This window comes from Hyla sarda, unplaced genomic scaffold, assembly GCF_029499605.1.
Source record: "Hyla sarda isolate aHylSar1 unplaced genomic scaffold, aHylSar1.hap1 scaffold_449, whole genome shotgun sequence".
NCBI lineage: Eukaryota > Metazoa > Chordata > Amphibia > Anura > Hylidae > Hyla > Hyla sarda.
The window spans coordinates 229,929-257,925 of NW_026610462.1; the positions used below are offsets into that span (position 1 = coordinate 229,929).

General features: G+C 46.2%; 12 non-coding genes across 12 annotated transcripts; all 12 read right to left on the minus strand.

Moving 5' to 3' along the window:
- Window positions 1-1,932: 1,932 nt before the first annotated feature.
- On the minus strand, window positions 1,933-2,123 carry LOC130335267 (U2 spliceosomal RNA). Its single transcript, XR_008876929.1, has one exon. It is a non-coding gene; the product is annotated as a U2 spliceosomal RNA (small nuclear RNA).
- Window positions 2,124-4,208: 2,085 nt separating this feature from the next.
- LOC130335269 (U2 spliceosomal RNA) lies at window positions 4,209-4,399 on the minus strand. Its single transcript, XR_008876930.1, has one exon. It is a non-coding gene; the product is annotated as a U2 spliceosomal RNA (small nuclear RNA).
- A 2,081-nt stretch (window positions 4,400-6,480) lies between these two features.
- Window positions 6,481-6,671, minus strand: LOC130335270 (U2 spliceosomal RNA). Its single transcript, XR_008876931.1, has one exon. It is a non-coding gene; the product is annotated as a U2 spliceosomal RNA (small nuclear RNA).
- A 2,077-nt stretch (window positions 6,672-8,748) lies between these two features.
- LOC130335271 (U2 spliceosomal RNA) lies at window positions 8,749-8,939 on the minus strand. The gene has a single exon (XR_008876932.1). It is a non-coding gene; the product is annotated as a U2 spliceosomal RNA (small nuclear RNA).
- Window positions 8,940-11,021: 2,082 nt separating this feature from the next.
- On the minus strand, window positions 11,022-11,212 carry LOC130335272 (U2 spliceosomal RNA). The gene has a single exon (XR_008876933.1). It is a non-coding gene; the product is annotated as a U2 spliceosomal RNA (small nuclear RNA).
- Window positions 11,213-13,293: 2,081 nt separating this feature from the next.
- On the minus strand, window positions 13,294-13,484 carry LOC130335273 (U2 spliceosomal RNA). The gene has a single exon (XR_008876934.1). It is a non-coding gene; the product is annotated as a U2 spliceosomal RNA (small nuclear RNA).
- A 2,085-nt stretch (window positions 13,485-15,569) lies between these two features.
- Window positions 15,570-15,760, minus strand: LOC130335274 (U2 spliceosomal RNA). Its single transcript, XR_008876935.1, has one exon. It is a non-coding gene; the product is annotated as a U2 spliceosomal RNA (small nuclear RNA).
- A 2,073-nt stretch (window positions 15,761-17,833) lies between these two features.
- Window positions 17,834-18,026, minus strand: LOC130335282 (U2 spliceosomal RNA). Its single transcript, XR_008876942.1, has one exon. It is a non-coding gene; the product is annotated as a U2 spliceosomal RNA (small nuclear RNA).
- Window positions 18,027-20,120: 2,094 nt separating this feature from the next.
- LOC130335275 (U2 spliceosomal RNA) lies at window positions 20,121-20,311 on the minus strand. Its single transcript, XR_008876936.1, has one exon. It is a non-coding gene; the product is annotated as a U2 spliceosomal RNA (small nuclear RNA).
- A 2,090-nt stretch (window positions 20,312-22,401) lies between these two features.
- On the minus strand, window positions 22,402-22,592 carry LOC130335277 (U2 spliceosomal RNA). The gene has a single exon (XR_008876938.1). It is a non-coding gene; the product is annotated as a U2 spliceosomal RNA (small nuclear RNA).
- Window positions 22,593-24,660: 2,068 nt separating this feature from the next.
- LOC130335278 (U2 spliceosomal RNA) lies at window positions 24,661-24,851 on the minus strand. Its single transcript, XR_008876939.1, has one exon. It is a non-coding gene; the product is annotated as a U2 spliceosomal RNA (small nuclear RNA).
- Window positions 24,852-26,946: 2,095 nt separating this feature from the next.
- Window positions 26,947-27,137, minus strand: LOC130335280 (U2 spliceosomal RNA). Its single transcript, XR_008876940.1, has one exon. It is a non-coding gene; the product is annotated as a U2 spliceosomal RNA (small nuclear RNA).
- Between the last annotated feature and the right edge of the window lie 860 nt (window positions 27,138-27,997).

A 27,997-nucleotide genomic window follows, 5' to 3' on the forward strand; every position in this document is an offset into this window, starting at 1 on the left:
CATTATTGCTAAGCAGCAAGACAGGGGCCCATTGCACTCCCACGGGGCCTTTTTAAATGCAATCCATAACCCGGATTTGCCAGGAACCCTTCTTACTCCTCCTACTTGCATGTGACACTGGGCTTAGGATCTGCATAGGAAACACACACACAAGCACACACCTACCTTTGTTGCCTGCAGATGCCTCCTTGGCTGTCCCCAAACGGTATCAAACCAACACCCACGGGAAGCTGTAAGCATAGAGGACATGCCTGCACCCCATTGGACTTACCTGTGTGGGTTAAACCCGGGTTATTTGACAACCTATGGCGGTGATGGTTCTGCTCAGGCAGAGCAGTGCTGATGCTCCTCATAAAGCTGTCGCTGCTGTGAAGGTTCTAGGTGACATCACAAATCCCTATGGTTACATACACAACAAAGCTGGGTTGTTGTTGTTTACACTCTGCAAGGCCTGTGGAAGTGAGTGACATCATAGCACTGTAGTTCTGAGGGTTCTAGATGGATGCAACAATCTCCTGTTGCTTCTATGAAGGCCATAATAGACGACATCACCAAACAGCTCCATAGTCACATACACAGCAAAGGAGAGATGTTGTTTACACCTAGTGATGTCAGTGGTATTGAGTGACATCACAGCACAGTGCTAAGGCTCCTGGGCCTGGACACAGCAGCGGCTGCAATATCTCAACGGAGAATACGTTTATATATATGTGTGTGTGTGCGCGTATATATATATATATATATATATATATATATATATATATATATATTCTCCGCCGAAATCACTTTTAAACCCATTTCCACCTTTTTTTCCCTTCTCTTCCTCTTACTTTTTTTTCACGTTTTTTTACGTTTTTCTCCTTTTCGCCTCTTTTCTGGGCGTATTATTCTTCTTTTTCTTCTTTTTTTTCGTCTAATGCATACCCCATCAGTGCAGCAATGCTTATTCAATACCGCCAGCAGATGGAGACACTGGGGGATAATTTTCTAAGGATTTATACTGATTTTTCCTGTCTGAATTTGTCGCACAGAAAGTTGCAGGCCAAATATGTGTGACATTTCTGCGACTTTAGCTTCTAGAGCATTTTTACAACATTATACATAGGTGCTGAATACATAAAAAGCGACTGTTCAGCGACAGACAAGTCGCATCGGCTGAAAGTAGGCCAGAATGTCAGTCCATGTTGGAGCAGGTTTAGATACAGTCTAAAGCATAGATCTCAAAGTCTGTGCACAGAATTTAGCAAGGGCCTCGCACCTTCTGATGCATCAGGTAGGTGCACAATAGCATAGCCTAACCCTCTGTACTTTGGTCTATATTGATGCGGGACATAGACAGCCAGCTGATGACCAATCCATTAGTGCAATGGATGGCTGGAAGCATTTGTCTTTGCCTTTGCAATACCACAGAAGCAATGCATGGTCAATGTACAGCAATGACACACCTGTGTGAACAGCCAGGAGACCCCCCCCCCCCCATGTTATGTTACATAGTTACATAGTTAGTACGGTCGAAAAAAGACATATGTCCATCAAGTTCAACCAGGGAATTAAGGGGTAGGGGTGTGGCGCGATATTGGGGAAGGGATGAGATTTTATATTTCTTCATAAGCATTAATCTTATTTTGTCAATTAGGAACATTCAGCACCCACCCGCTATCAAGGCAGCTGCCTATCATGTCATGCCCTACCTGCACAGGTGTGCTGGCTACTCAAATGATCCAATTAAGGAGGCCATTTAGTCAGCAGCAGCAGAAGTCCTGTGCCTGGACGCTCCAACAGCGGCCAGACACAAGCAGAAGCAGAAGCAGCACCACCTTTTGTTTTTTGGCTGCAGCAGCAGCAGCAGCAAGGCCCACAGGGCTGGCTAGCTGGCTAGCCAGCAAGCAGGTAGCAATGAAAGTAGGAATCTTTCTTTTTAACCCTGTAAGGGGGTGGTGCACTGTACCCGAAGATACTGCCATATCGGGTCAATGCATAGGGCGACGGAAGCAAGCTTCGAAATCGGCCCCCGTTCTCAAAAATCCATTTAATATATGGTCCCCAGATAGGGGACGTATCAGATATTAAACTGATAAGAACAGATACTACACTTGATCTTAGCCAAAAGGCCGAGAAGCGATAACCGTGAAAGGGGCGGGCCCAACAAGGTCCCCTTCATGGGCACTATCACTGCTTGCTGTCAGGGAGGCTGCCAGACAATTTTCCATGCACACTCTGGGCTGGGGGGCAGTCAACCACCAGTACACACAGCAGAACCTAAACCCATACCATTATTGCTAAGCAGCAAGACAGGGGCCCATTGCACTCCCACGGGGCCTTTTTAAATGCAATCCATAACCCGGATTTGCCAGGAACCCTTCTTACTCCTCCTACTTGCATGTGACACTGGGCTTAGGATCTGCATAGGAAACACACACACAAGCACACACCTACCTTTGTTGCCTGCAGATGCCTCCTTGGCTGTCCCCAAACGGTATCAAACCAACACCCACGGGAAGCTGTAAGCATAGAGGACATGCCTGCACCCCATTGGACTTACCTGTGTGGGTTAAACCCGGGTTATTTGACAACCTATGGCGGTGATGGTTCTGCTCAGGCAGAGCAGTGCTGATGCTCCTCATAAAGCTGTCGCTGCTGTGAAGGTTCTAGGTGACATCACAAATCCCTATGGTTACATACACAACAAAGCTGGGTTGTTGTTGTTTACACTCTGCAAGGCCTGTGGAAGTGAGTGACATCATAGCACTGTAGTTCTGAGGGTTCTAGATGGATGCAACAATCTCCTGTTGCTTCTATGAAGGCCATAATAGACGACATCACCAAACAGCTCCATAGTCACATACACAGCAAAGGAGAGATGTTGTTTACACCTAGTGATGTCAGTGGTATTGAGTGACATCACAGCACAGTGCTAAGGCTCCTGGGCCTGGACACAGCAGCGGCTGCAATATCTCAACGGAGAATACGTTTATATATATGTGTGTGTGTGCGCGTATATATATATATATATATATATATATATATATATATATATATATTTCTCCGCCGAAATCACTTTTAAACCCATTTCCACCTTTTTTTCCCTTCTCTTCCTCTTACTTTTTTTTCACGTTTTTTTACGTTTTTCTCCTTTTCGCCTCTTTTCTGGGCGTATTATTCTTCTTTTTCTTCTTTTTTTTCGTCTAATGCATACCCCATCAGTGCAGCAATGCTTATTCAATACCGCCAGCAGATGGAGACACTGGGGGATAATTTTCTAAGGATTTATACTGATTTTTCCTGTCTGAATTTGTCGCACAGAAAGTTGCAGGCCAAATATGTGTGACATTTCTGCGACTTTAGCTTCTAGAGCATTTTTACAACATTATACATAGGTGCTGAATACATAAAAAGCGACTGTTCAGCGACAGACAAGTCGCATCGGCTGAAAGTAGGCCAGAATGTCAGTCCATGTTGGAGCAGGTTTAGATACAGTCTAAAGCATAGATCTCAAAGTCTGTGCACAGAATTTAGCAAGGGCCTCGCACCTTCTGATGCATCAGGTAGGTGCACAATAGCATAGCCTAACCCTCTGTACTTTGGTCTATATTGATGCGGGACATAGACAGCCAGCTGATGACCAATCCATTAGTGCAATGGATGGCTGGAAGCATTTGTCTTTGCCTTTGCAATACCACAGAAGCAATGCATGGTCAATGTACAGCAATGACACACCTGTGTGAACAGCCAGGAGACCCCCCCCCCCATGTTATGTTACATAGTTACATAGTTAGTACGGTCGAAAAAAGACATATGTCCATCAAGTTCAACCAGGGAATTAAGGGGTAGGGGTGTGGCGCGATATTGGGGAAGGGATGAGATTTTATATTTCTTCATAAGCATTAATCTTATTTTGTCAATTAGGAACATTCAGCACCCACCCGCTATCAAGGCAGCTGCCTATCATGTCATGCCCTACCTGCACAGGTGTGCTGGCTACTCAAATGATCCAATTAAGGAGGCCATTTAGTCAGCAGCAGCAGAAGTCCTGTGCCTGGACGCTCCAACAGCGGCCAGACACAAGCAGAAGCAGAAGCAGCAGCAGCACCACCTTTTGTTTTTTGGCTGCAGCAGCAGCAGCAGCAAGGCCCACAGGGCTGGCTAGCTGGCTAGCCAGCAAGCAGGTAGCAATGAAAGTAGGAATCTTTCTTTTTAACCCTGTAAGGGGGTGGTGCACTGTACCCGAAGATACTGCCATATCGGGTCAATGCATAGGGCGACGGAAGCAAGCTTCGAAATCGGCCCCCGTTCTCAAAAATCCATTTAATATATGGTCCCCAGATAGGGGACGTATCAGATATTAAACTGATAAGAACAGATACTACACTTGATCTTAGCCAAAAGGCCGAGAAGCGATAACCGTGAAAGGGGCGGGCCCAACAAGGTCCCCTTCATGGGCACTATCACTGCTTGCTGTCAGGGAGGCTGCCAGACAATTTTCCATGCACACTCTGGGCTGGGGGGCAGTCAACCACCAGTACACACAGCAGAACCTAAACCCATACCATTATTGCTAAGCAGCAAGACAGGGGCCCATTGCACTCCCACGGGGCCTTTTTAAATGCAATCCATAACCCGGATTTGCCAGGAACCCTTCTTACTCCTCCTACTTGCATGTGACACTGGGCTTAGGATCTGCATAGGAAACACACACACAAGCACACACCTACCTTTGTTGCCTGCAGATGCCTCCTTGGCTGTCCCCAAACGGTATCAAACCAACACCCACGGGAAGCTGTAAGCATAGAGGACATGCCTGCACCCCATTGGACTTACCTGTGTGGGTTAAACCCGGGTTATTTGACAACCTATGGCGGTGATGGTTCTGCTCAGGCAGAGCAGTGCTGATGCTCCTCATAAAGCTGTCGCTGCTGTGAAGGTTCTAGGTGACATCACAAATCCCTATGGTTACATACACAACAAAGCTGGGTTGTTGTTGTTTACACTCTGCAAGGCCTGTGGAAGTGAGTGACATCATAGCACTGTAGTTCTGAGGGTTCTAGATGGATGCAACAATCTCCTGTTGCTTCTATGAAGGCCATAATAGACGACATCACCAAACAGCTCCATAGTCACATACACAGCAAAGGAGAGATGTTGTTTACACCTAGTGATGTCAGTGGTATTGAGTGACATCACAGCACAGTGCTAAGGCTCCTGGGCCTGGACACAGCAGCGGTTGCAATATCTCAACGGAGAATACGTTTATATATATGTGTGTGTGTGCGCGTATATATATATATATATATATATATATATATATTTCTCCGCCGAAATCACTTTTAAACCCATTTCCACCTTTTTTTCCCTTCTCTTCCTCTTACTTTTTTTTCACGTTTTTTTACGTTTTTCTCCTTTTCGCCTCTTTTCTGGGCGTATTATTCTTCTTTTTCTTCTTTTTTTTCGTCTAATGCATACCCCATCAGTGCAGCAATGCTTATTCAATACCGCCAGCAGATGGAGACACTGGGGGATAATTTTCTAAGGATTTATACTGATTTTTCTTGTCTGAATTTGTCGCACAGAAAGTTGCAGGCCAAATATGTGTGACATTTCTGCGACTTTAGCTTCTAGAGCATTTTTACAACATTATACATAGGTGCTGAATACATAAAAAGCGACTGTTCAGCGACAGACAAGTCGCATCGGCTGAAAGTAGGCCAGAATGTCAGTCCATGTTGGAGCAGGTTTAGATACAGTCTAAAGCATAGATCTCAAAGTCTGTGCACAGAATTTAGCAAGGGCCTCGCACCTTCTGATGCATCAGGTAGGTGCACAATAGCATAGCCTAACCCTCTGTACTTTGGTCTATATTGATGCGGGACATAGACAGCCAGCTGATGACCAATCCATTAGTGCAATGGATGGCTGGAAGCATTTGTCTTTGCCTTTGCAATACCACAGAAGCAATGCATGGTCAATGTACAGCAATGACACACCTGTGTGAACAGCCAGGAGTCCCCCCCCCCCCCCCCCCCATGTTATGTTACATAGTTACATAGTTAGTACGGTCGAAAAAAGACATATGTCCATCACGTTCAACCAGGGAATTAAGGGGTAGGGGTGTGGCGCGATATTGGGGAAGGGATGAGATTTTATATTTCTTCATAAGCATTAATCTTATTTTGTCAATTAGGAACATTCAGCACCCACCCGCTATCAAGGCAGCTGCCTATCATGTCATGCCCTACCTGCACAGGTGTGCTGGCTACTCAAATGATCCAATTAAGGAGGCCATTTAGTCAGCAGCAGCAGAAGTCCTGTGCCTGGACGCTCCAACAGCGGCCAGACACAAGCAGAAGCAGAAGCAGCAGCAGCACCACCTTTTGTTTTTTGGCTGCAGCAGCAGCAGCAGCAAGGCCCACAGGGCTGGCTAGCTGGCTAGCCAGCAAGCAGGTAGCAATGAAAGTAGGAATCTTTCTTTTTAACCCTGTAAGGGGGTGGTGCACTGTACCCGAAGATACTGCCATATCGGGTCAATGCATAGGGCGACGGAAGCAAGCTTCGAAATCGGCCCCCGTTCTCAAAAATCCATTTAATATATGGTCCCCAGATAGGGGACGTATCAGATATTAAACTGATAAGAACAGATACTACACTTGATCTTAGCCAAAAGGCCGAGAAGCGATAACCGTGAAAGGGGCGGGCCCAACAAGGTCCCCTTCATGGGCACTATCACTGCTTGCTGTCAGGGAGGCTGCCAGACAATTTTCCATGCACACTCTGGGCTGGGGGGCAGTCAACCACCAGTACACACAGCAGAACCTAAACCCATACCATTATTGCTAAGCAGCAAGACAGGGGCCCATTGCACTCCCACGGGGCCTTTTTAAATGCAATCCATAACCCGGATTTGCCAGGAACCCTTCTTACTCCTCCTACTTGCATGTGACACTGGGCTTAGGATCTGCATAGGAAACACACACACAAGCACACACCTACCTTTGTTGCCTGCAGATGCCTCCTTGGCTGTCCCCAAACGGTATCAAACCAACACCCACGGGAAGCTGTAAGCATAGAGGACATGCCTGCACCCCATTGGACTTACCTGTGTGGGTTAAACCCGGGTTATTTGACAACCTATGGCGGTGATGGTTCTGCTCAGGCAGAGCAGTGCTGATGCTCCTCATAAAGCTGTCGCTGCTGTGAAGGTTCTAGGTGACATCACAAATCCCTATGGTTACATACACAACAAAGCTGGGTTGTTGTTGTTTACACTCTGCAAGGCCTGTGGAAGTGAGTGACATCATAGCACTGTAGTTCTGAGGGTTCTAGATGGATGCAACAATCTCCTGTTGCTTCTATGAAGGCCATAATAGACGACATCACCAAACAGCTCCATAGTCACATACACAGCAAAGGAGAGATGTTGTTTACACCTAGTGATGTCAGTGGTATTGAGTGACATCACAGCACAGTGCTAAGGCTCCTGGGCCTGGACACAGCAGCGGCTGCAATATCTCAACGGAGAATACGTTTATATATATGTGTGTGTGTGCGCGTATATATATATATATATATATATATATATATATATTTCTCCGCCGAAATCACTTTTAAACCCATTTCCACCTTTTTTTCCCTTCTCTTCCTCTTACTTTTTTTTCACGTTTTTTTACGTTTTTCTCCTTTTCGCCTCTTTTCTGGGCGTATTATTCTTCTTTTTCTTCTTTTTTTTCGTCTAATGCATACCCCATCAGTGCAGCAATGCTTATTCAATACCGCCAGCAGATGGAGACACTGGGGGATAATTTTCTAAGGATTTATACTGATTTTTCCTGTCTGAATTTGTCGCACAGAAAGTTGCAGGCCAAATATGTGTGACATTTCTGCGACTTTAGCTTCTAGAGCATTTTTACAACATTATACATAGGTGCTGAATACATAAAAAGCGACTGTTCAGCGACAGACAAGTCGCATCGGCTGAAAGTAGGCCAGAATGTCAGTCCATGTTGGAGCAGGTTTAGATACAGTCTAAAGCATAGATCTCAAAGTCTGTGCACAGAATTTAGCAAGGGCCTCGCACCTTCTGATGCATCAGGTAGGTGCACAATAGCATAGCCTAACCCTCTGTACTTTGGTCTATATTGATGCGGGACATAGACAGCCAGCTGATGACCAATCCATTAGTGCAATGGATGGCTGGAAGCATTTGTCTTTGCCTTTGCAATACCACAGAAGCAATGCATGGTCAATGTACAGCAATGACACACCTGTGTGAACAGCCAGGAGACCCCCCCCCCCCCATGTTATGTTACATAGTTACATAGTTAGTACGGTCGAAAAAAGACATATGTCCATCAAGTTCAACCAGGGAATTAAGGGGTAGGGGTGTGGCGCGATATTGGGGAAGGGATGAGATTTTATATTTCTTCATAAGCATTAATCTTATTTTGTCAATTAGGAACATTCAGCACCCACCCGCTATCAAGGCAGCTGCCTATCATGTCATGCCCTACCTGCACAGGTGTGCTGGCTACTCAAATGATCCAATTAAGGAGGCCATTTAGTCAGCAGCAGCAGAAGTCCTGTGCCTGGACGCTCCAACAGCGGCCAGACACAAGCAGAAGCAGAAGCAGCAGCAGCACCACCTTTTGTTTTTTGGCTGCAGCAGCAGCAGCAGCAAGGCCCACAGGGCTGGCTAGCTGGCTAGCCAGCAAGCAGGTAGCAATGAAAGTAGGAATCTTTCTTTTTAACCCTGTAAGGGGGTGGTGCACTGTACCCGAAGATACTGCCATATCGGGTCAATGCATAGGGCGACGGAAGCAAGCTTCGAAATCGGCCCCCGTTCTCAAAAATCCATTTAATATATGGTCCCCAGATAGGGGACGTATCAGATATTAAACTGATAAGAACAGATACTACACTTGATCTTAGCCAAAAGGCCGAGAAGCGATAACCGTGAAAGGGGCGGGCCCAACAAGGTCCCCTTCATGGGCACTATCACTGCTTGCTGTCAGGGAGGCTGCCAGACAATTTTCCATGCACACTCTGGGCTGGGGGGCAGTCAACCACCAGTACACACAGCAGAACCTAAACCCATACCATTATTGCTAAGCAGCAAGACAGGGGCCCATTGCACTCCCACGGGGCCTTTTTAAATGCAATCCATAACCCGGATTTGCCAGGAACCCTTCTTACTCCTCCTACTTGCATGTGACACTGGGCTTAGGATCTGCATAGGAAACACACACACAAGCACACACCTACCTTTGTTGCCTGCAGATGCCTCCTTGGCTGTCCCCAAACGGTATCAAACCAACACCCACGGGAAGCTGTAAGCATAGAGGACATGCCTGCACCCCATTGGACTTACCTGTGTGGGTTAAACCCGGGTTATTTGACAACCTATGGCGGTGATGGTTCTGCTCAGGCAGAGCAGTGCTGATGCTCCTCATAAAGCTGTCGCTGCTGTGAAGGTTCTAGGTGACATCACAAATCCCTATGGTTACATACACAACAAAGCTGGGTTGTTGTTGTTTACACTCTGCAAGGCCTGTGGAAGTGAGTGACATCATAGCACTGTAGTTCTGAGGGTTCTAGATGGATGCAACAATCTCCTGTTGCTTCTATGAAGGCCATAATAGACGACATCACCAAACAGCTCCATAGTCACATACACAGCAAAGGAGAGATGTTGTTTACACCTAGTGATGTCAGTGGTATTGAGTGACATCACAGCACAGTGCTAAGGCTCCTGGGCCTGGACACAGCAGCGGCTGCAATATCTCAACGGAGAATACGTTTATATATATGTGTGTGTGTGCGCGTATATATATATATATATATATATATATATATATATATATTTCTCCGCCGAAATCACTTTTAAACCCATTTCCACCTTTTTTTCCCTTCTCTTCCTCTTACTTTTTTTTCACGTTTTTTTACGTTTTTCTCCTTTTCGCCTCTTTTCTGGGCGTATTATTCTTCTTTTTCTTCTTTTTTTTCGTCTAATGCATACCCCATCAGTGCAGCAATGCTTATTCAATACCGCCAGCAGATGGAGACACTGGGGGATAATTTTCTAAGGATTTATACTGATTTTTCCTGTCTGAATTTGTCGCACAGAAAGTTGCAGGCCAAATATGTGTGACATTTCTGCGACTTTAGCTTCTAGAGCATTTTTACAACATTATACATAGGTGCTGAATACATAAAAAGCGACTGTTCAGCGACAGACAAGTCGCATCGGCTGAAAGTAGGCCAGAATGTCAGTCCATGTTGGAGCAGGTTTAGATACAGTCTAAAGCATAGATCTCAAAGTCTGTGCACAGAATTTAGCAAGGGCCTCGCACCTTCTGATGCATCAGGTAGGTGCACAATAGCATAGCCTAACCCTCTGTACTTTGGTCTATATTGATGCGGGACATAGACAGCCAGCTGATGACCAATCCATTAGTGCAATGGATGGCTGGAAGCATTTGTCTTTGCCTTTGCAATACCACAGAAGCAATGCATGGTCAATGTACAGCAATGACACACCTGTGTGAACAGCCAGGAGACCCCCCCCCCCCCCATGTTATGTTACATAGTTACATAGTTAGTACGGTCGAAAAAAGACATATGTCCATCAAGTTCAACCAGGGAATTAAGGGGTAGGGGTGTGGCGCGATATTGGGGAAGGGATGAGATTTTATATTTCTTCATAAGCATTAATCTTATTTTGTCAATTAGGAACATTCAGCACCCACCCGCTATCAAGGCAGCTGCCTATCATGTCATGCCCTACCTGCACAGGTGTGCTGGCTACTCAAATGATCCAATTAAGGAGGCCATTTAGTCAGCAGCAGCAGAAGTCCTGTGCCTGGACGCTCCAACAGCGGCCAGACACAAGCAGAAGCAGAAGCAGCAGCAGCACCACCTTTTGTTTTTTGGCTGCAGCAGCAGCAGCAGCAAGGCCCACAGGGCTGGCTAGCTGGCTAGCCAGCAAGCAGGTAGCAATGAAAGTAGGAATCTTTCTTTTTAACCCTGTAAGGGGGTGGTGCACTGTACCCGAAGATACTGCCATATCGGGTCAATGCATAGGGCGACGGAAGCAAGCTTCGAAATCGGCCCCCGTTCTCAAAAATCCATTTAATATATGGTCCCCAGATAGGGGACGTATCAGATATTAAACTGATAAGAACAGATACTACACTTGATCTTAGCCAAAAGGCCGAGAAGCGATAACCGTGAAAGGGGCGGGCCCAACAAGGTCCCCTTCATGGGCACTATCACTGCTTGCTGTCAGGGAGGCTGCCAGACAATTTTCCATGCACACTCTGGGCTGGGGGGCAGTCAACCACCAGTACACACAGCAGAACCTAAACCCATACCATTATTGCTAAGCAGCAAGACAGGGGCCCATTGCACTCCCACGGGGCCTTTTTAAATGCAATCCATAACCCGGATTTGCCAGGAACCCTTCTTACTCCTCCTACTTGCATGTGACACTGGGCTTAGGATCTGCATAGGAAACACACACACAAGCACACACCTACCTTTGTTGCCTGCAGATGCCTCCTTGGCTGTCCCCAAACGGTATCAAACCAACACCCACGGGAAGCTGTAAGCATAGAGGACATGCCTGCACCCCATTGGACTTACCTGTGTGGGTTAAACCCGGGTTATTTGACAACCTATGGCGGTGATGGTTCTGCTCAGGCAGAGCAGTGCTGATGCTCCTCATAAAGCTGTCGCTGCTGTGAAGGTTCTAGGTGACATCACAAATCCCTATGGTTACATACACAACAAAGCTGGGTTGTTGTTGTTTACACTCTGCAAGGCCTGTGGAAGTGAGTGACATCATAGCACTGTAGTTCTGAGGGTTCTAGATGGATGCAACAATCTCCTGTTGCTTCTATGAAGGCCATAATAGACGACATCACCAAACAGCTCCATAGTCACATACACAGCAAAGGAGAGATGTTGTTTACACCTAGTGATGTCAGTGGTATTGAGTGACATCACAGCACAGTGCTAAGGCTCCTGGGCCTGGACACAGCAGCGGCTGCAATATCTCAACGGAGAATACGTTTATATATATGTGTGTGTGTGCGCGTATATATATATATATATATATATATATATATATATATATATTTCTCCGCCGAAATCACTTTTAAACCCATTTCCACCTTTTTTTCCCTTCTCTTCCTCTTACTTTTTTTTCACGTTTTTTTACGTTTTTCTCCTTTTCGCCTCTTTTCTGGGCGTATTATTCTTCTTTTTCTTCTTTTTTTTCGTCTAATGCATACCCCATCAGTGCAGCAATGCTTATTCAATACCGCCAGCAGATGGAGACACTGGGGGATAATTTTCTAAGGATTTATACTGATTTTTCCTGTCTGAATTTGTCGCACAGAAAGTTGCAGGCCAAATATGTGTGACATTTCTGCGACTTTAGCTTCTAGAGCATTTTTACAACATTATACATAGGTGCTGAATACATAAAAAGCGACTGTTCAGCGACAGACAAGTCGCATCGGCTGAAAGTAGGCCAGAATGTCAGTCCATGTTGGAGCAGGTTTAGATACAGTCTAAAGCATAGATCTCAAAGTCTGTGCACAGAATTTAGCAAGGGCCTCGCACCTTCTGATGCATCAGGTAGGTGCACAATAGCATAGCCTAACCCTCTGTACTTTGGTCTATATTGATGCGGGACATAGACAGCCAGCTGATGACCAATCCATTAGTGCAATGGATGGCTGGAAGCATTTGTCTTTGCCTTTGCAATACCACAGAAGCAATGCATGGTCAATGTACAGCAATGACACACCTGTGTGAACAGCCAGGAGACCCCCCCCCCCATGTTATGTTACATAGTTACATAGTTAGTACGGTCGAAAAAAGACATATGTCCATCAAGTTCAACCAGGGAATTAAGGGGTAGGGGTGTGGCGCGATATTGGGGAAGGGATGAGATTTTATATTTCTTCATAAGCATTAATCTTATTTTGTCAATTAGGAACATTCAGCACCCACCCGCTATCAAGGCAGCTGCCTATCATGTCATGCCCTACCTGCACAGGTGTGCTGGCTACTCAAATGATCCAATTAAGGAGGCCATTTAGTCAGCAGCAGCAGAAGTCCTGTGCCTGGACGCTCCAACAGCGGCCAGACACAAGCAGAAGCAGAAGCAGCAGCAGCACCACCTTTTGTTTTTTGGCTGCAGCAGCAGCAGCAGCAAGGCCCACAGGGCTGGCTAGCTGGCTAGCCAGCAAGCAGGTAGCAATGAAAGTAGGAATCTTTCTTTTTAACCCTGTAAGGGGGTGGTGCACTGTACCCGAAGATACTGCCATATCGGGTCAATGCATAGGGCGACGGAAGCAAGCTTCGAAATCGGCCCCCGTTCTCAAAAATCCATTTAATATATGGTCCCCAGATAGGGGACGTATCAGATATTAAACTGATAAGAACAGATACTACACTTGATCTTAGCCAAAAGGCCGAGAAGCGATAACCGTGAAAGGGGCGGGCCCAACAAGGTCCCCTTCATGGGCACTATCACTGCTTGCTGTCAGGGAGGCTGCCAGACAATTTTCCATGCACACTCTGGGCTGGGGGGCAGTCAACCACCAGTACACACAGCAGAACCTAAACCCATACCATTATTGCTAAGCAGCAAGACAGGGGCCCATTGCACTCCCACGGGGCCTTTTTAAATGCAATCCATAACCCGGATTTGCCAGGAACCCTTCTTACTCCTCCTACTTGCATGTGACACTGGGCTTAGGATCTGCATAGGAAACACACACACAAGCACACACCTACCTTTGTTGCCTGCAGATGCCTCCTTGGCTGTCCCCAAACGGTATCAAACCAACACCCACGGGAAGCTGTAAGCATAGAGGACATGCCTGCACCCCATTGGACTTACCTGTGTGGGTTAAACCCGGGTTATTTGACAACCTATGGCGGTGATGGTTCTGCTCAGGCAGAGCAGTGCTGATGCTCCTCATAAAGCTGTCGCTGCTGTGAAGGTTCTAGGTGACATCACAAATCCCTATGGTTACATACACAACAAAGCTGGGTTGTTGTTGTTTACACTCTGCAAGGCCTGTGGAAGTGAGTGACATCATAGCACTGTAGTTCTGAGGGTTCTAGATGGATGCAACAATCTCCTGTTGCTTCTATGAAGGCCATAATAGACGACATCACCAAACAGCTCCATAGTCACATACACAGCAAAGGAGAGATGTTGTTTACACCTAGTGATGTCAGTGGTATTGAGTGACATCACAGCACAGTGCTAAGGCTCCTGGGCCTGGACACAGCAGCGGCTGCAATATCTCAACGGAGAATACGTTTATATATATGTGTGTGTGTGCGCGTATATATATATATATATATATATATATATATATATATATTTCTCCGCCGAAATCACTTTTAAACCCATTTCCACCTTTTTTTCCCTTCTCTTCCTCTTACTTTTTTTTCACGTTTTTTTACGTTTTTCTCCTTTTCGCCTCTTTTCTGGGCGTATTATTCTTCTTTTTCTTCTTTTTTTTCGTCTAATGCATACCCCATCAGTGCAGCAATGCTTATTCAATACCGCCAGCAGATGGAGACACTGGGGGATAATTTTCTAAGGATTTATACTGATTTTTCCTGTCTGAATTTGTCGCACAGAAAGTTGCAGGCCAAATATGTGTGACATTTCTGCGACTTTAGCTTCTAGAGCATTTTTACAACAATATACATAGGTGCTGAATACATAAAAAGCGACTGTTCAGCGACAGACAAGTCGCATCGGCTGAAAGTAGGCCAGAATGTCAGTCCATGTTGGAGCAGGTTTAGATACAGTCTAAAGCATAGATCTCAAAGTCTGTGCACAGAATTTAGCAAGGGCCTCGCACCTTCTGATGCATCAGGTAGGTGCACAATAGCATAGCCTAACCCTCTGTACTTTGGTCTATATTGATGCGGGACATAGACAGCCAGCTGATGACCAATCCATTAGTGCAATGGATGGCTGGAAGCATTTGTCTTTGCCTTTGCAATACCACAGAAGCAATGCATGGTCAATGTACAGCAATGACACACCTGTGTGAACAGCCAGGAGACCCCCCCCCCCCCCCCCATGTTATGTTACATAGTTACATAGTTAGTACGGTCGAAAAAAGACATATGTCCATCAAGTTCAACCAGGGAATTAAGGGGTAGGGGTGTGGCGCGATATTGGGGAAGGGATGAGATTTTATATTTCTTCATAAGCATTAATCTTATTTTGTCAATTAGGAACATTCAGCACCCACCCGCTATCAAGGCAGCTGCCTATCATGTCATGCCCTACCTGCACAGGTGTGCTGGCTACTCAAATGATCCAATTAAGGAGGCCATTTAGTCAGCAGCAGCAGAAGTCCTGTGCCTGGACGCTCCAACAGCGGCCAGACACAAGCAGAAGCAGAAGCAGCAGCAGCACCACCTTTTGTTTTTTGGCTGCAGCAGCAGCAGCAGCAAGGCCCACAGGGCTGGCTAGCTGGCTAGCCAGCAAGCAGGTAGCAATGAAAGTAGGAATCTTTCTTTTTAACCCTGTAAGGGGGTGGTGCACTGTACCCGAAGATACTGCCATATCGGGTCAATGCATAGGGCGACGGAAGCAAGCTTCGAAATCGGCCCCCGTTCTCAAAAATCCATTTAATATATGGTCCCCAGATAGGGGACGTATCAGATATTAAACTGATAAGAACAGATACTACACTTGATCTTAGCCAAAAGGCCGAGAAGCGATAACCGTGAAAGGGGCGGGCCCAACAAGGTCCCCTTCATGGGCACTATCACTGCTTGCTGTCAGGGAGGCTGCCAGACAATTTTCCATGCACACTCTGGGCTGGGGGGCAGTCAACCACCAGTACACACAGCAGAACCTAAACCCATACCATTATTGCTAAGCAGCAAGACAGGGGCCCATTGCACTCCCACGGGGCCTTTTTAAATGCAATCCATAACCCGGATTTGCCAGGAACCCTTCTTACTCCTCCTACTTGCATGTGACACTGGGCTTAGGATCTGCATAGGAAACACACACACAAGCACACACCTACCTTTGTTGCCTGCAGATGCCTCCTTGGCTGTCCCCAAACGGTATCAAACCAACACCCACGGGAAGCTGTAAGCATAGAGGACATGCCTGCACCCCATTGGACTTACCTGTGTGGGTTAAACCCGGGTTATTTGACAACCTATGGCGGTGATGGTTCTGCTCAGGCAGAGCAGTGCTGATGCTCCTCATAAAGCTGTCGCTGCTGTGAAGGTTCTAGGTGACATCACAAATCCCTATGGTTACATACACAACAAAGCTGGGTTGTTGTTGTTTACACTCTGCAAGGCCTGTGGAAGTGAGTGACATCATAGCACTGTAGTTCTGAGGGTTCTAGATGGATGCAACAATCTCCTGTTGCTTCTATGAAGGCCATAATAGACGACATCACCAAACAGCTCCATAGTCACATACACAGCAAAGGAGAGATGTTGTTTACACCTAGTGATGTCAGTGGTATTGAGTGACATCACAGCACAGTGCTAAGGCTCCTGGGCCTGGACACAGCAGCGGCTGCAATATCTCAACGGAGAATACGTTTATATATATGTGTGTGTGTGCGCGTATATATATATATATATATATATATATATATTTCTCCGCCGAAATCACTTTTAAACCCATTTCCACCTTTTTTTCCCTTCTCTTCCTCTTACTTTTTTTTCACGTTTTTTTACGTTTTTCTCCTTTTCGCCCTCTTTTCTGGGCGTATTATTCTTCTTTTTCTTCTTTTTTTTCGTCTAATGCATACCCCATCAGTGCAGCAATGCTTATTCAATACCGCCAGCAGATGGAGACACTGGGGGATAATTTTCTAAGGATTTATACTGATTTTTCCTGTCTGAATTTGTCGCACAGAAAGTTGCAGGCCAAATATGTGTGACATTTCTGCGACTTTAGCTTCTAGAGCATTTTTACAACATTATACATAGGTGCTGAATACATAAAAAGCGACTGTTCAGCGACAGACAAGTCGCATCGGCTGAAAGTAGGCCAGAATGTCAGTCCATGTTGGAGCAGGTTTAGATACAGTCTAAAGCATAGATCTCAAAGTCTGTGCACAGAATTTAGCAAGGGCCTCGCACCTTCTGATGCATCAGGTAGGTGCACAATAGCATAGCCTAACCCTCTGTACTTTGGTCTATATTGATGCGGGACATAGACAGCCAGCTGATGACCAATCCATTAGTGCAATGGATGGCTGGAAGCATTTGTCTTTGCCTTTGCAATACCACAGAAGCAATGCATGGTCAATGTACAGCAATGACACACCTGTGTGAACAGCCAGGAGACCCCCCCCCCCCATGTTATGTTACATAGTTACATAGTTAGTACGGTCGAAAAAAGACATATGTCCATCAAGTTCAACCAGGGAATTAAGGGGTAGGGGTGTGGCGCGATATTGGGGAAGGGATGAGATTTTATATTTCTTCATAAGCATTAATCTTATTTTGTCAATTAGGAACATTCAGCACCCACCCGCTATCAAGGCAGCTGCCTATCATGTCATGCCCTACCTGCACAGGTGTGCTGGCTACTCAAATGATCCAATTAAGGAGGCCATTTAGTCAGCAGCAGCAGAAGTCCTGTGCCTGGACGCTCCAACAGCGGCCAGACACAAGCAGAAGCAGAAGCAGCAGCAGCACCACCTTTTGTTTTTTGGCTGCAGCAGCAGCAGCAGCAAGGCCCACAGGGCTGGCTAGCTGGCTAGCCAGCAAGCAGGTAGCAATGAAAGTAGGAATCTTTCTTTTTAACCCTGTAAGGGGGTGGTGCACTGTACCCGAAGATACTGCCATATCGGGTCAATGCATAGGGCGACGGAAGCAAGCTTCGAAATCGGCCCCCGTTCTCAAAAATCCATTTAATATATGGTCCCCCCAGATAGGGGACGTATCAGATATTAAACTGATAAGAACAGATACTACACTTGATCTTAGCCAAAAGGCCGAGAAGCGATAACCGTGAAAGGGGCGGGCCCAACAAGGTCCCCTTCATGGGCACTATCACTGCTTGCTGTCAGGGAGGCTGCCAGACAATTTTCCATGCACACTCTGGGCTGGGGGGCAGTCAACCACCAGTACACACAGCAGAACCTAAACCCATACCATTATTGCTAAGCAGCAAGACAGGGGCCCATTGCACTCCCACGGGGCCTTTTTAAATGCAATCCATAACCCGGATTTGCCAGGAACCCTTCTTACTCCTCCTACTTGCATGTGACACTGGGCTTAGGATCTGCATAGGAAACACACACACAAGCACACACCTACCTTTGTTGCCTGCAGATGCCTCCTTGGCTGTCCCCAAACGGTATCAAACCAACACCCACGGGAAGCTGTAAGCATAGAGGACATGCCTGCACCCCATTGGACTTACCTGTGTGGGTTAAACCCGGGTTATTTGACAACCTATGGCGGTGATGGTTCTGCTCAGGCAGAGCAGTGCTGATGCTCCTCATAAAGCTGTCGCTGCTGTGAAGGTTCTAGGTGACATCACAAATCCCTATGGTTACATACACAACAAAGCTGGGTTGTTGTTGTTTACACTCTGCAAGGCCTGTGGAAGTGAGTGACATCATAGCACTGTAGTTCTGAGGGTTCTAGATGGATGCAACAATCTCCTGTTGCTTCTATGAAGGCCATAATAGACGACATCACCAAACAGCTCCATAGTCACATACACAGCAAAGGAGAGATGTTGTTTACACCTAGTGATGTCAGTGGTATTGAGTGACATCACAGCACAGTGCTAAGGCTCCTGGGCCTGGACACAGCAGCGGCTGCAATATCTCAACGGAGAATACGTTTATATATATGTGTGTGTGTGCGCGTATATATATATATATATATATATATATATATATATATATATATTTCTCCGCCGAAATCACTTTGAAATCACTTTTAAACCCATTTCCACCTTTTTTTCCCTTCTCTTCCTCTTACTTTTTTTTCACGTTTTTTTACGTTTTTCTCCTTTTCGCCTCTTTTCTGGGCGTATTATTCTTCTTTTTCTTCTTTTTTTTCGTCTAATGCATACCCCATCAGTGCAGCAATGCTTATTCAATACCGCCAGCAGATGGAGACACTGGGGGATAATTTTCTAAGGATTTATACTGATTTTTCCTGTCTGAATTTGTCGCACAGAAAGTTGCAGGCCAAATATGTGTGACATTTCTGCGACTTTAGCTTCTAGAGCATTTTTACAACATTATACATAGGTGCTGAATACATAAAAAGCGACTGTTCAGCGACAGACAAGTCGCATCGGCTGAAAGTAGGCCAGAATGTCAGTCCATGTTGGAGCAGGTTTAGATACAGTCTAAAGCATAGATCTCAAAGTCTGTGCACAGAATTTAGCAAGGGCCTCGCACCTTCTGATGCATCAGGTAGGTGCACAATAGCATAGCCTAACCCTCTGTACTTTGGTCTATATTGATGCGGGACATAGACAGCCAGCTGATGACCAATCCATTAGTGCAATGGATGGCTGGAAGCATTTGTCTTTGCCTTTGCAATACCACAGAAGCAATGCATGGTCAATGTACAGCAATGACACACCTGTGTGAACAGCCAGGAGACCCCCCCCCCCATGTTATGTTACATAGTTACATAGTTAGTACGGTCGAAAAAAGACATATGTCCATCAAGTTCAACCAGGGAATTAAGGGGTAGGGGTGTGGCGCGATATTGGGGAAGGGATGAGATTTTATATTTCTTCATAAGCATTAATCTTATTTTGTCAATTAGGAACATTCAGCACCCACCCGCTATCAAGGCAGCTGCCTATCATGTCATGCCCTACCTGCACAGGTGTGCTGGCTACTCAAATGATCCAATTAAGGAGGCCATTTAGTCAGCAGCAGCAGAAGTCCTGTGCCTGGACGCTCCAACAGCGGCCAGACACAAGCAGAAGCAGAAGCAGCAGCAGCACCACCTTTTGTTTTTTGGCTGCAGCAGCAGCAGCAGCAAGGCCCACAGGGCTGGCTAGCTGGCTAGCCAGCAAGCAGGTAGCAATGAAAGTAGGAATCTTTCTTTTTAACCCTGTAAGGGGGTGGTGCACTGTACCCGAAGATACTGCCATATCGGGTCAATGCATAGGGCGACGGAAGCAAGCTTCGAAATCGGCCCCCGTTCTCAAAAATCCATTTAATATATGGTCCCCAGATAGGGGACGTATCAGATATTAAACTGATAAGAACAGATACTACACTTGATCTTAGCCAAAAGGCCGAGAAGCGATAACCGTGAAAGGGGCGGGCCCAACAAGGTCCCCTTCATGGGCACTATCACTGCTTGCTGTCAGGGAGGCTGCCAGACAATTTTCCATGCACACTCTGGGCTGGGGGGCAGTCAACCACCAGTACACACAGCAGAACCTAAACCCATACCATTATTGCTAAGCAGCAAGACAGGGGCCCATTGCACTCCCACGGGGCCTTTTTAAATGCAATCCATAACCCGGATTTGCCAGGAACCCTTCTTACTCCTCCTACTTGCATGTGACACTGGGCTTAGGATCTGCATAGGAAACACACACACAAGCACACACCTACCTTTGTTGCCTGCAGATGCCTCCTTGGCTGTCCCCAAACGGTATCAAACCAACACCCACGGGAAGCTGTAAGCATAGAGGACATGCCTGCACCCCATTGGACTTACCTGTGTGGGTTAAACCCGGGTTATTTGACAACCTATGGCGGTGATGGTTCTGCTCAGGCAGAGCAGTGCTGATGCTCCTCATAAAGCTGTCGCTGCTGTGAAGGTTCTAGGTGACATCACAAATCCCTATGGTTACATACACAACAAAGCTGGGTTGTTGTTGTTTACACTCTGCAAGGCCTGTGGAAGTGAGTGACATCATAGCACTGTAGTTCTGAGGGTTCTAGATGGATGCAACAATCTCCTGTTGCTTCTATGAAGGCCATAATAGACGACATCACCAAACAGCTCCATAGTCACATACACAGCAAAGGAGAGATGTTGTTTACACCTAGTGATGTCAGTGGTATTGAGTGACATCACAGCACAGTGCTAAGGCTCCTGGGCCTGGACACAGCAGCGGCTGCAATATCTCAACGGAGAATACGTTTATATATATGTGTGTGTGTGCGCGTATATATATATATATATATATATATATATATATATATATATATATATTCTCCGCCGAAATCACTTTTAAACCCATTTCCACCTTTTTTTCCCTTCTCTTCCTCTTACTTTTTTTTCACGTTTTTTTACGTTTTTCTCCTTTTCGCCTCTTTTCTGGGCGTATTATTCTTCTTTTTCTTCTTTTTTTTCGTCTAATGCATACCCCATCAGTGCAGCAATGCTTATTCAATACCGCCAGCAGATGGAGACACTGGGGGATAATTTTCTAAGGATTTATACTGATTTTTCCTGTCTGAATTTGTCGCACAGAAAGTTGCAGGCCAAATATGTGTGACATTTCTGCGACTTTAGCTTCTAGAGCATTTTTACAACATTATACATAGGTGCTGAATACATAAAAAGCGACTGTTCAGCGACAGACAAGTCGCATCGGCTGAAAGTAGGCCAGAATGTCAGTCCATGTTGGAGCAGGTTTAGATACAGTCTAAAGCATAGATCTCAAAGTCTGTGCACAGAATTTAGCAAGGGCCTCGCACCTTCTGATGCATCAGGTAGGTGCACAATAGCATAGCCTAACCCTCTGTACTTTGGTCTATATTGATGCGGGACATAGACAGCCAGCTGATGACCAATCCATTAGTGCAATGGATGGCTGGAAGCATTTGTCTTTGCCTTTGCAATACCACAGAAGCAATGCATGGTCAATGTACAGCAATGACACACCTGTGTGAACAGCCAGGAGACCCCCCCCCCCCCCCATGTTATGTTACATAGTTACATAGTTAGTACGGTCGAAAAAAGACATATGTCCATCAAGTTCAACCAGGGAATTAAGGGGTAGGGGTGTGGCGCGATATTGGGGAAGGGATGAGATTTTATATTTCTTCATAAGCATTAATCTTATTTTGTCAATTAGGAACATTCAGCACCCACCCGCTATCAAGGCAGCTGCCTATCATGTCATGCCCTACCTGCACAGGTGTGCTGGCTACTCAAATGATCCAATTAAGGAGGCCATTTAGTCAGCAGCAGCAGAAGTCCTGTGCCTGGACGCTCCAACAGCGGCCAGACACAAGCAGAAGCAGAAGCAGCAGCAGCACCACCTTTTGTTTTTTGGCTGCAGCAGCAGCAGCAGCAAGGCCCACAGGGCTGGCTAGCTGGCTAGCCAGCAAGCAGGTAGCAATGAAAGTAGGAATCTTTCTTTTTAACCCTGTAAGGGGGTGGTGCACTGTACCCGAAGATACTGCCATATCGGGTCAATGCATAGGGCGACGGAAGCAAGCTTCGAAATCGGCCCCCGTTCTCAAAAATCCATTTAATATATGGTCCCCAGATAGGGGACGTATCAGATATTAAACTGATAAGAACAGATACTACACTTGATCTTAGCCAAAAGGCCGAGAAGCGATAACCGTGAAAGGGGCGGGCCCAACAAGGTCCCCTTCATGGGCACTATCACTGCTTGCTGTCAGGGAGGCTGCCAGACAATTTTCCATGCACACTCTGGGCTGGGGGGCAGTCAACCACCAGTACACACAGCAGAACCTAAACCCATACCATTATTGCTAAGCAGCAAGACAGGGGCCCATTGCACTCCCACGGGGCCTTTTTAAATGCAATCCATAACCCGGATTTGCCAGGAACCCTTCTTACTCCTCCTACTTGCATGTGACACTGGGCTTAGGATCTGCATAGGAAACACACACACAAGCACACACCTACCTTTGTTGCCTGCAGATGCCTCCTTGGCTGTCCCCAAACGGTATCAAACCAACACCCACGGGAAGCTGTAAGCATAGAGGACATGCCTGCACCCCATTGGACTTACCTGTGTGGGTTAAACCCGGGTTATTTGACAACCTATGGCGGTGATGGTTCTGCTCAGGCAGAGCAGTGCTGATGCTCCTCATAAAGCTGTCGCTGCTGTGAAGGTTCTAGGTGACATCACAAATCCCTATGGTTACATACACAACAAAGCTGGGTTGTTGTTGTTTACACTCTGCAAGGCCTGTGGAAGTGAGTGACATCATAGCACTGTAGTTCTGAGGGTTCTAGATGGATGCAACAATCTCCTGTTGCTTCTATGAAGGCCATAATAGACGACATCACCAAACAGCTCCATAGTCACATACACAGCAAAGGAGAGATGTTGTTTACACCTAGTGATGTCAGTGGTATTGAGTGACATCACAGCACAGTGCTAAGGCTCCTGGGCCTGGACACAGCAGCGGCTGCAATATCTCAACGGAGAATACGTTTATATATATGTGTGTGTGTGCGCGTATATATATATATATATATATATATATATATATATATATATTCACTTTTAAACCCATTTCCACCTTTTTTTCCCTTCTCTTCCTCTTACTTTTTTTTCACGTTTTTTTACGTTTTTCTCCTTTTCGCCTCTTTTCTGGGCGTATTATTCTTCTTTTTCTTCTTTTTTTTCGTCTAATGCATACCCCATCAGTGCAGCAATGCTTATTCAATACCGCCAGCAGATGGAGACACTGGGGGATAATTTTCTAAGGATTTATACTGATTTTTCCTGTCTGAATTTGTCGCACAGAAAGTTGCAGGCCAAATATGTGTGACATTTCTGCGACTTTAGCTTCTAGAGCATTTTTACAACATTATACATAGGTGCTGAATACATAAAAAGCGACTGTTCAGCGACAGACAAGTCGCATCGGCTGAAAGTAGGCCAGAATGTCAGTCCATGTTGGAGCAGGTTTAGATACAGTCTAAAGCATAGATCTCAAAGTCTGTGCACAGAATTTAGCAAGGGCCTCGCACCTTCTGATGCATCAGGTAGGTGCACAATAGCATAGCCTAACCCTCTGTACTTTGGTCTATATTGATGCGGGACATAGACAGCCAGCTGATGACCAATCCATTAGTGCAATGGATGGCTGGAAGCATTTGTCTTTGCCTTTGCAATACCACAGAAGCAATGCATGGTCAATGTACAGCAATGACACACCTGTGTGAACAGCCAGGAGACCCCCCCCCCCATGTTATGTTACATAGTTACATAGTTAGTACGGTCGAAAAAAGACATATGTCCATCAAGTTCAACCAGGGAATTAAGGGGTAGGGGTGTGGCGCGATATTGGGGAAGGGATGAGATTTTATATTTCTTCATAAGCATTAATCTTATTTTGTCAATTAGGAACATTCAGCACCCACCCGCTATCAAGGCAGCTGCCTATCATGTCATGCCCTACCTGCACAGGTGTGCTGGCTACTCAAATGATCCAATTAAGGAGGCCATTTAGTCAGCAGCAGCAGAAGTCCTGTGCCTGGACGCTCCAACAGCGGCCAGACACAAGCAGAAGCAGAAGCAGCAGCAGCACCACCTTTTGTTTTTTGGCTGCAGCAGCAGCAGCAGCAAGGCCCACAGGGCTGGCTAGCTGGCTAGCCAGCAAGCAGGTAGCAATGAAAGTAGGAATCTTTCTTTTTAACCCTGTAAGGGGGTGGTGCACTGTACCCGAAGATACTGCCATATCGGGTCAATGCATAGGGCGACGGAAGCAAGCTTCGAAATCGGCCCCCGTTCTCAAAAATCCATTTAATATATGGTCCCCAGATAGGGGACGTATCAGATATTAAACTGATAAGAACAGATACTACACTTGATCTTAGCCAAAAGGCCGAGAAGCGATAACCGTGAAAGGGGCGGGCCCAACAAGGTCCCCTTCATGGGCACTATCACTGCTTGCTGTCAGGGAGGCTGCCAGACAATTTTCCATGCACACTCTGGGCTGGGGGGCAGTCAACCACCAGTACACACAGCAGAACCTAAACCCATACCATTATTGCTAAGCAGCAAGACAGGGGCCCATTGCACTCCCACGGGGCCTTTTTAAATGCAATCCATAACCCGGATTTGCCAGGAACCCTTCTTACTCCTCCTACTTGCATGTGACACTGGGCTTAGGATCTGCATAGGAAACACACACACAAGCACACACCTACCTTTGTTGCCTGCAGATGCCTCCTTGGCTGTCCCCAAACGGTATCAAACCAACACCCACGGGAAGCTGTAAGCATAGAGGACATGCCTGCACCCCATTGGACTTACCTGTGTGGGTTAAACCCGGGTTATTTGACAACCTATGGCGGTGATGGTTCTGCTCAGGCAGAGCAGTGCTGATGCTCCTCATAAAGCTGTCGCTGCTGTGAAGGTTCTAGGTGACATCACAAATCCCTATGGTTACATACACAACAAAGCTGGGTTGTTGTTGTTTACACTCTGCAAGGCCTGTGGAAGTGAGTGACATCATAGCACTGTAGTTCTGAGGGTTCTAGATGGATGCAACAATCTCCTGTTGCTTCTATGAAGGCCATAATAGACGACATCACCAAACAGCTCCATAGTCACATACACAGCAAAGGAGAGATGTTGTTTACACCTAGTGATGTCAGTGGTATTGAGTGACATCACAGCACAGTGCTAAGGCTCCTGGGCCTGGACACAGCAGCGGCTGCAATATCTCAACGGAGAATACGTTTATATATATGTGTGTGTGTGCGCGTATATATATATATATATATATATATATATATATATATATATATATATATATATTTCTCCGCCGAAATCACTTTTAAACCCATTTCCACCTTTTTTTCCCTTCTCTTCCTCTTACTTTTTTTTCAAGTTTTTTTACGTTTTTCTCCTTTTCGCCTCTTTTCTGGGCGTATTATTCTTCTTTTTCTTCTTTTTTTTCGTCTAATGCATACCCCATCAGTGCAGCAATGCTTATTCAATACCGCCAGCAGATGGAGACACTGGGGGATAATTTTCTAAGGATTTATACTGATTTTTCCTGTCTGAATTTGTCGCACAGAAAGTTGCAGGCCAAATATGTGTGACATTTCTGCGACTTTAGCTTCTAGAGCATTTTTACAACATTATACATAGGTGCTGAATACATAAAAAGCGACTGTTCAGCGACAGACAAGTCGCATCGGCTGAAAGTAGGCCAGAATGTCAGTCCATGTTGGAGCAGGTTTAGATACAGTCTAAAGCATAGATCTCAAAGTCTGTGCACAGAATTTAGCAAGGGCCTCGCACCTTCTGATGCATCAGGTAGGTGCACAATAGCATAGCCTAACCCTCTGTACTTTGGTCTATATTGATGCGGGACATAGACAGCCAGCTGATGACCAATCCATTAGTGCAATGGATGGCTGGAAGCATTTGTCTTTGCCTTTGCAATACCACAGAAGCAATGCATGGTCAATGTACAGCAATGACACACCTGTGTGAACAGCCAGGAGACCCCCCCCCCCCCATGTTATGTTACATAGTTACATAGTTAGTACGGTCGAAAAAAGACATATGTCCATCAAGTTCAACCAGGGAATTAAGGGGTAGGGGTGTGGCGCAATATTGGGGAAGGGATGAGATTTTATATTTCTTCATAAGCATTAATCTTATTTTGTCAATTAGGAACATTCAGCACCCACCCGCTATCAAGGCAGCTGCCTATCATGTCATGCCCTACCTGCACAGGTGTGCTGGCTACTCAAATGATCCAATTAAGGAGGCCATTTAGTCAGCAGCAGCAGAAGTCCTGTGCCTGGACGCTCCAACAGCGGCCAGACACAAGCAGAAGCAGAAGCAGCAGCAGCACCACCTTTTGTTTTTTGGCTGCAGCAGCAGCAGCAGCAAGGCCCACAGGGCTGGCTAGCTGGCTAGCCAGCAAGCAGGTAGCAATGAAAGTAGGAATCTTTCTTTTTAACCCTGTAAGGGGGTGGTGCACTGTACCCGAAGATACTGCCATATCGGGTCAATGCATAGGGCGACGGAAGCAAGCTTCGAAATCGGCCCCCGTTCTCAAAAATCCATTTAATATATGGTCCCCAGATAGGGGACGTATCAGATATTAAACTGATAAGAACAGATACTACACTTGATCTTAGCCAAAAGGCCGAGAAGCGATAACCGTGAAAGGGGCGGGCCCAACAAGGTCCCCTTCATGGGCACTATCACTGCTTGCTGTCAGGGAGGCTGCCAGACAATTTTCCATGCACACTCTGGGCTGGGGGGCAGTCAACCACCAGTACACACAGCAGAACCTAAACCCATACCATTATTGCTAAGCAGCAAGACAGGGGCCCATTGCACTCCCACGGGGCCTTTTTAAATGCAATCCATAACCCGGATTTGCCAGGAACCCTTCTTACTCCTCCTACTTGCATGTGACACTGGGCTTAGGATCTGCATAGGAAACACACACACAAGCACACACCTACCTTTGTTGCCTGCAGATGCCTCCTTGGCTGTCCCCAAACGGTATCAAACCAACACCCACGGGAAGCTGTAAGCATAGAGGACATGCCTGCACCCCATTGGACTTACCTGTGTGGGTTAAACCCGGGTTATTTGACAACCTATGGCGGTGATGGTTCTGCTCAGGCAGAGCAGTGCTGATGCTCCTCATAAAGCTGTCGCTGCTGTGAAGGTTCTAGGTGACATCACAAATCCCTATGGTTACATACACAACAAAGCTGGGTTGTTGTTGTTTACACTCTGCAAGGCCTGTGGAAGTGAGTGACATCATAGCACTGTAGTTCTGAGGGTTCTAGATGGATGCAACAATCTCCTGTTGCTTCTATGAAGGCCATAATAGACGACATCACCAAACAGCTCCATAGTCACATACACAGCAAAGGAGAGATGTTGTTTACACCTAGTGATGTCAGTGGTATTGAGTGACATCACAGCACAGTGCTAAGGCTCCTGGGCCTGGACACAGCAGCGGCTGCAATATCTCAACGGAGAATACGTTTATATATATGT